The sequence below is a fragment of the Poromitra crassiceps genome (genome assembly GCF_964638095.1).
Source record: "Poromitra crassiceps genome assembly, chromosome: 2".
Classification (NCBI taxonomy): Eukaryota; Metazoa; Chordata; class Actinopteri; order Beryciformes; family Melamphaidae; genus Poromitra; species Poromitra crassiceps.
This window is the reverse complement of record NC_139624.1, coordinates 65,042,489-65,051,183: the sequence shown is the minus strand read 5'-3', so window position 1 is coordinate 65,051,183 and position 8,695 is coordinate 65,042,489. Positions and strand designations below refer to the sequence as shown.

General features: G+C 46.9%; 2 pseudogenes across 2 annotated transcripts; both read right to left on the bottom strand.

The window, feature by feature from the left end:
* Positions 1-3,387: 3,387 nt before the first annotated feature.
* LOC310795735 (vacuolar protein-sorting-associated protein 36 pseudogene) lies at positions 3,388-4,541 on the bottom strand (annotated as a pseudogene). Its single transcript has one exon. The product of its transcript is annotated as a vacuolar protein-sorting-associated protein 36 pseudogene (transcript).
* Positions 4,542-5,098: 557 nt separating this feature from the next.
* Positions 5,099-5,527, bottom strand: LOC310772552 (AP-2 complex subunit sigma pseudogene; annotated as a pseudogene). Its single transcript has one exon. The product of its transcript is annotated as an AP-2 complex subunit sigma pseudogene (transcript).
* Between the last annotated feature and the right edge of the window lie 3,168 nt (positions 5,528-8,695).

Genomic DNA, 8,695 nt, shown 5'->3' with positions numbered 1-8,695 from the left:
TGGCAACAAATTGTTGAATTGTGAGTACATCATTACATGGGGGGCTAAGAAGATAAAAGGACAAGGACAACATGCATACAACTTCAATACATTAGGTATTTAAAGGTATATATGCATCATGTGTCACAATGTGCATCATTTTGTGGTGCACAAATCTGAAAAAACTTGAATAGTTAGAATACTAGAGTTGTATAATATTTTTGATATCCATTATGTTTCTTACCCAGATGGAAGGAGTCATCCATAAAAAGATCCAAGAGCGAGAGGTAAAGCCCCACATGAAGTGTGTTCCTCTAAACTTCAGTAGATATTGCTGATAGCTGAGAATGTTAGTGATATGTGTGAGTAAGTGCCATTTCATTCGAAGTGGCATATATGGCTTTACTGGATTCCCCAGCTAGTCAAGTCAAGTCAAGTTTATTTATATAGCCCTAATTCACAAGCATGTCTCAGAGGGCTTCACAGAAAGTATGTCTAGCTGATTCTAGCTAACACACAGTAACAAGAATATACAGAATAAAGATAACATTTGAACATTTGAAGAAAGCAGGAGAGTGGAGGAGGGAGGGAGAGGGAGGAGAGGGGGGAGGTGGGGAGAAAATAGGAAATGTGGAGGAGGAGAGAACAGAGGAGGAGAGATGAGGGTGCAGGGGAGGGAGAGCCAGGGTAGGGGTAGGGTCTAGGGTTGGGGGAGGGGAGGGAGTAGGATACGGGCCCGGATTAGGGCGAGGGTGGGGAGAAATGGGAAATGTGGAGGAGGAGAGAACAGAGAAGGAGAGGGTGCAGGGGAGGGAGAGCAGGGGGAATGTGAGAGGGAGGAGAGGGCAGAGAGGAGGAGAGAACAGAGGAGAGGTGGGAGGGCGCAGGGGAAGGAGAGCAGTGGGAATGTGAGAGAGGGGAGAGGACAGAGAGGAGGAGAGAACAGAGAAGGAGAGGTGGAAGGGTACAGGGGAGGTAGAGTAGAGGTAGGGTCTAGGGTGGAGGGAGGGAGTAGGATACGGGCCCGGATTAGGGCGAGGGTGGGGAGAAAATGGGAAATGTGGAGGAGGAGAGAACAGAGAAGGAGAGGTGGGAGGGTGCAGGGGAAGGAGAGCAGGGGGAATGTGAGAGAGGGGGGAGGACAGAGAGTAGAGGTAGGGTCTAGGGTGGAGGGAGGGAGTAGGATACGGGCCCGGATTAGGGCGAGGGTGGGGAGAAAATGGGAAATGTGGAGGAGGAGAGAACAGAGAAGGAGAGGTGGGAGGGTGCAGGGGAAGGAGAGCAGGGGGAATGTGAGAGAGGGGGGAGGACAGAGAGGCAGAGAAGGAGAGGTGGGAGGGTGCAGGGGAAGGAGAGCAGGGGGAATGTGAGAGAAGGGAGAGCAGGAAGTGGCAGGGATTCAGGAAAATAGGGGAGAAGAGGAGAAGGAGCAGAGGGGGGGAGAATGAGGAGAGAGCAGGAGAAGGGAGGGGGGGGCGGTGGGATGTGGGGGAGGAAAGAGCATGGAAAGAGAGGAGAACAAGAAGGGGGAAGAAGGGAAGAAGCGGGGGAAGGGGGAAAGAGAGGGGGGGGGGAGAAGATCAGACAACTGACTACTCTAAGCATTAACCAGAGCTAACTGGGACATAGTATCTAGCTAATCTACAGCCTAATCTGGCCTATCCTACCCTGCTCTAGTCTGATTTTAGCCTGAACACTAACAGGTCAGCCTTAGGCTGTAGCTAATCTATCGCCTACCTAAGCTGTTCTAAACCAACCGGCAGCCCTCGACCAGTGATAAGAGCACCGATGCCCCCCGACCCGGCCCCCGCCCACATAAGGCGTGGGAGGGAAGGCCAGGCCGGGACACAGCGGCACCCCCTCACCCCCAGTGAACGCAAGAAAACCTTTCCACCATATGGATCGCCACATGGATTGCCCCAGTGACTTGGCTGAGGAGGAACCTTGTGAGGTCGTTGTGCTAGGGGCCAATTGCTGCGGCCCGGGCGGACCCAGCCCCCACGCGACCCGCCCCCCCAGCCCCCAGCCACCAGCATAGTGACTGAGAGCGTGAGAGCAGGCCACGCGGGGGACGGGCCCACCCAGGCCACAGCAGCGGACCCCCATCTGGGGACTCCCCTCCGAGACAGGCCGAGAGATGCCGGGCTAAACCATGCACAGAGTTTCCGATAATGAAACTCTGTGAATGGTTTATTATGGAAATAAAATGTACAAGAGAACAGTTAAAAATGTACAAGAGAACAGAGCTAGATGCTCTATAGCACATAAACAGCAGATGACAGCATTAATAAACTTTTGGTGAAGGTGACTGATCTATCTACTCCTACTCCCAGGGCCGTAGCTTTTTTTCTTTTTTGCAAAACTCATTAGATTATGTTAGATACATAACGAGTTGTGCACGTACAGTACGGTCCTGTCATTCTATTCCCGAGGGGGTGAGGGGGCTGTAACCTACATACACACAACATTTATGACAAGATCAATCAACACTGTGTTGTTTTGTTATTTATCATGTTGAATACAGGTTGCACTTTCAAAGCACAGATGACTGGCCTTACTAAAAAACTCTGTTCAAGATCTCCCATCTTCTTATAGGAGCAAGTGTTCTGTCTGTCTGTTTCTCTGTCTCCGATTTTTGTCCCACATTGTGAGATCAATGTCTATGACATGTCACTCGAGCACTCAATGATGTCATCAGAGATGGTCACTCGAGCAATTGTGATTTCACTGATGGTGTCACAATGTCTATGACATCATCAGTCAATGCGCAGACTCTACTTTTCTCTCACTACTGATCACTCACTGACGTCATCAGTGATGGGAAGTTGAGCAATTGTGCACTGAATGTCACTACTCGAGCACTCCATGTGAGCAGTGATGGTCACTCGAGCAATTGTGATGTCATCAGTGATGCGAAGGTGAGCAATTGTGCGCTGCGCATGCCAATAGAGCAGGTGAGGCCACACAGCAGCCGAGCTGTGTATGCGAGGCCACGCAGCGGACGAGCTGCAGGGCGGGCAAGGCCGCGAAGCAGCCAAGCTAGCGAGCCCGTGCAGCGGGCGAGCCTAGGAATTGAGTGCGCGTAGCGCACAAGATTTCTATTCAAGTCAACATCCAAGATAAAAATCTTATATGTATGACACACTTTGAAGACAGGGTCCAGTTCTTAGCTCAAGATAGAATAGCTGGATTTATGGTTTTCTGCCACCAACAGGACACCGACCATTCAGTTATCATAATTGTTTTCCTGACTATTGGATATGAAATTGTGAAATTATGTGGAAAGTACAGCAGGCCTTCTGCTGCACGACACCAGTAGAGGTCAGAACTTTGCTACATGCATACATTGCAGTACGACAGAGACTATCAATGCCATGTTTATCTCTATATACTATGATTGTGAACAGGTCAAAAGAGGTTTGGGTAGAATCTCAGAGCCTCGACAGAGTCATCTCTACAAAGATGGCCCATCTTCTCCGCCAGCAGCAACCGCTCTTTAGAGAGGAGAACAGAGAGACCCAATAGCTTTGCAAACTCCTCTGCTGTCAATGAGCCTTTGTCTGATACATTGTCCCGTGCTGAGGCTATCATTTCCTCTTCGCAGTGAGACTGCAGCTGCACCACCATCACACCACTGTCAAACACACGCAACCTCAATGGGAGCTCCATTGACTCAAACATCTTGCATGCGTTCACCAAATCCTCTGGAGATAATAGCTCCATCCCTCTAGCTCGGTTAACAAGACAGTACATTTCGGTGAGAGCCATCATGCCCCCACGCGCCTCCAGATGGGCCTGCAGCATATCTCCCAGTTGTTTAGCCAGCTGCATATGGTAATGTGTACCAGAGCCATGTGTTTCCCTGGTCACAGGGTTAGCAATACCCATGCTCAACAGGTATGACTTAAACCGGATTGTCTCATCCTCTGTGATGTCCCCCTGCTTGTCTTTGATCTTGTTGGCGATGTCTCTGGACAGATTCACCATCTCTTTGGCCTTCAGCATCAGCTTGCTGAGGTCCTCAAAGGCCTCGGAAATGTTGTTGTCTGTTTCTTTCCTCTTCTCCTCTATCTTTCTCTCAATGCCAACAATACCCACTGCACGTGTCCATCCTGCCTGAGAGCCTGTGGATGTGGGGATAGGCTGTGATGACGGTGTACTGTATTCTCCCATCGTTTCTGTGTCATCTCCTCCGTTAGCCTCCTGAAGAACTCAATCTGCCCATGTTCTTTGAAGGATAGTTTGATGTAGGAGAACTTGCTTTGTTGGTAAGGACCTAGCTCCTTATTGGCAGGTAGTGGGTACAAGTGGATAACTATCTTGGCACTCTTTCCTATTCCTGCAGCTTGTTCCTCAAAGAAGATGATTTGTGACAGTGGTATGGCTATGCAGCATTTATGATTCTTGAGATCCCTCCAGATAAGCCGATGCGTGCTCAGCAAGGTCACTCCAACATCAAGCTTGGCCGTATCATCACCGTCATATAGTTTGACACCTCGTTGCTGGATCACTAAAGTTTCGTTTATTTCTAGCAGTCCATTTGACCATGAAAATCGGTCCATTTTCACTCTTCCAAGAGCGATATTGCCCCTTCACTGCAGTGATGACGTATTATGTTTACTTGATGATTACAGCAGCTCCTTATAGACGATATTGACATCACTGATGATGTCACCAATGATGTCAATGATGTCACTGTTGACATAAAGATGTCAGTGATGATATGGCATTATGCTGTCACAGATTATGTCACTGTCGACATTGTGACATAAGACAATATGGTGCTACCAGCCGCGTGAGGTGCTTACATGTATGTGCTTACACGAAACCAGCCGGGCAAGTTACCCGTCGCCCCTAGCCTCGGCAAGGTAGGCCAGAAACGGGTCCCAGATATTTGAAGTTGCTCCTCAGGAACCCGAGTCTCTCCATTCGTATAACTGAGGCCATGTCCGTCAATATTATAAACAATATTGTGTATTTCTATTTCGGAACATCCCCCCTCCAAGTTCTGTAAGGGGTGGAGCCTGCTCCAGAGAGGCAGGGACATGAGAGGGGTGCGTTAGTTTAGGAGCCGGGGCAGGGGATTTGTGGGCAGGTAAAGAGGATGGTTGTCTGGTCCCTACTCAAGCGACTGGAGCATGAGAAGCTGCAGGAGGACCTTGGTCTGACTGGTCTCCCTGATCTCCCCTGCCAGGAACATCTCATCCACCACTCTGTACACCTTGTAGAAGTTGAACATAAGGTCCAATTCACACACGTTGTGAAAATACTCATTCAGCACCTCTACAAAGTTGTGGATTGCCTCAAGGTATGCCAGGTTGTTATCTGTCACGTCCACACAGATACAGAAGTACAGTCCAGCATATTGTCGATAAATGATCTTGAAGTTCCTGAACTCCACAAAGTTGGTGTGCTTTGCATCCCGGATAGCTACCACAGCATGCACTTCCTCAATCAACTTCTGCTTCTCATCGTCATCAAACTGCATGTACCACTTGGCTAGATGTGTCTTCCCTGCTCGGTTCTGGATCAGGATGAAGCGGATCATTGTCTTCTCCTAAACGTGGACGTTAGAAGCCTCAGAATAAGACATTAATGCTATCGTCTAACAGGAAGCACCAATGATGTCACTGTTGGCATTATGATGTCACAGATGATGTCACTGTTGAAGGTTATAAGACTCAGCTCTGCCAATCAGTCTATGTCCAGCCTCTTACTCTTGCTTGCAAGTGTATCTATTATTACCTGATCCTGTTTATCCTGACCCTGAATAACGTCTGTTGGCCTGATTCAGCATCCAGTGCAAAAAATAGGCAGGGACACGCACATCCAAAGCTAGGCCACACTGGGCCTGGGTGCTGGATCAAAGGGTACTCACAGTGAAAAAAGAACAATCCGCACACCAAAAGGAGCTCCCGTTAGGTTTTTTTTATTTTGCACACAGCGTGACGTTTTGGGCCACACTGGCCTTTCCTCAAGACGCTTTCTGAAGTGGCAGAGAGACGCCATCTTAAATACCCGTATCAATATACATGACATCACCAGGTGTTCAGCAATTAGTAATTAGAAAAGTTAAAATAAAGATGTACACACATAAGAGACAGGTTATTCTAGACACAAATGTATAGATTCTAACAGTATATATATACAGTGTAGACAAATAGGACAAAAATGATTATTATACATGCCACCCAAAAGGGAGTAGTTTGTGGGCTCTGTTTTATAGTAAGTAGTTAAGTAGAGTTTGGAAGAGGCCCAAAACAACTACAAATATGAATGTAAAATAAATACATCCCTGGAGGCGACTTCATTAACCACAACATACTGCATTTGCAGAAATGGGGACCTAGTCTATTAGTCTATTACTTAAAATAAATAGTAAATAGTAGAAAGTTTAAAAAAAATACAGAAGTACCACTTATGTATAAGAGATCACCACTAGAGGGGAGAGAGAACAGTAGAGAGAAAGAGCATCACAATAGGGACATCCTAGTAACAGATTGGAGTATAGGATTACATCACCCTCTATAGAAAAGGTCTCATATCAAATTCCTCATTTAGGCCTTTTGGGGCCATAGTACCCAATGTATATATCCAGAATAATTCGCTTTGGAGTAGCAAGTTGTTAATGTCACCCCCTCTGCGTGGCAGTTTAAGAGCCTCAATCCCAATGTATTTGAGAGTGGATACAGAATGTTTTGCAGAGGTAAAGTGGACAGCCACCGGGCTAGTTGTTACATTGTTTCTGATTGTGCTGCGGTGTTCAGAGATACGAGTTTTGAGTGATCTCAAAGACTTGCCAATATACGAAAGTCCACATGGACAATGCAGCATATAAATAACATTGACAGTGGAACATGAGATAACACTTTTGATTTTATATTTTTTACCACTGTGGGGATGGTAAAAAACAATTGGTTTTATAGGTGAAATTACACTGTTGACACCGGCCACAAGGATAATTCCCAGAGGGGATCGAGCTGAGGAAATGAGCAGGTGGAATAGGTGGGAGGTCTGCCCTCACCAACATATTCCGTAGATTGGGGGGCCTTTTATAGACCACCAAAGGCGGTTTAGGAAAACACGCCTTAAGTGCCGGATCACTATCAATGATGTGCCAATGGTTTTTTATGGTTTTTTCAATCTCTCTGGAGACAGGGGAAAATTGTATGGCACAGACCACTCTGTTTTCTTTTGATTTTGGTCTAGTGGACTTCCAGGCACTGAGTCTGGGAGACATTGGAAAAACGTGTAGTTGCATTTTTTATCCAGCTCTCTTGATAATCCCTTTTTCTGAATCTGGTCTCAAGGTCCTTGATTTGAGTTTGGAAGTCTTCATTAGAACTGCAAATTCTTCTGATCCGGTAACATTGAGAAATGGGTAAACTTTTTTTGAGTGGTGTGGGATGATATGAAGAGCCATGGAGAAGAGAGTTTCTATCGGTAGGTTTACGGTATAGGTCAGTTTTAAGACAGTTGTTTTCTTTTATAACCCACATATCCAGAAAATTCATCTTAGTTAAATCAAAAGACATTGTGAACTGTAAATGTTTATTTCTAGAATTGATGAACCGGTGGAACTCCTGCAGTGCGGACACAGGTCCTGTCCATATTAATTAATACACAGGACAAGATGTTACTATCCCTTGTGCCAAAATCCGAGGAAAAACACATTTAGAAGCCCAATCCAGAATAAAACAAGCTAACAAGCTAACAAACTAATAAACAAGACACAAATCACCAGTTACCTACCCTAGCCAACAGCAGTATGAAGCATGTCATTGGGGTTTTCAAGTGGGCACCTTCCTTCACCGACGTTTCGTTAAGTTAGGCCCACGACACCTCAAGAAGGCTTAACGGTGTAATCCAGCGTCCTGGAAACACCCCCCTCCATGCTACCACCGCACAACTGCATATTACCTCACTATCTAAGCCTAGCTATCCAGGTCGATTCGGTATGACATTCCTGACTACACCACCACTGTCAATGATTCAGCCCTGTTGATGCGGACCGTTAATCATGACCAACAACAAACAATCCCTAACTACACCACCACTGTCAATGATTCAGCCCTGTTGATGCGGACCGTTAATCATGACCAACAAACAATCCCTAACTACACCACCACCGTCAATGATTCAGCCCTGTTGATGCGGACCGTTAATCATGACCAACAACAAACAATCCCTAACTACACCACTACTGTCAATGATTCAGCCCTGTTGATGCGGACCGTTAATCATGACCAACAACAAACAATCAATCTGACCTTAGCGAGCTCCCCAGCTAGCATGTTTCCTCCTTATCCACAGCCATTCACTTGCTCGTTCTGCTGCCTGAGACATGTTGCTAACCGCAAGTTTCAGGCTCCGTCCCCGAATGCCCAACTCAGTTAGTAAGGCAATAACGGACTTTGCCACAAAACCACGGCAGCCCACCTCTACAGGCCGCACTCGAGCCCTCCAACCTCGCTGCTCTGCCTCTGCTGCCATTTCAGCATACCTAGCTTTCTTGCGCTCATAAGCCTCCTCAACTCGATCTTCCCACGGGACTGTGAGTTCGATAAAATAAACTCTTCTCTACCTCAGACCACAGTAACAAGTCCGGACGTAGCCGGGTGCTAACTATATATGCTGGGATGACTAGCTGTTCATTCAAGTCAACCCTCATTTCCCAGGCTCCACCTACACTTAGCTGCCCTAACTTGTGCCTGAC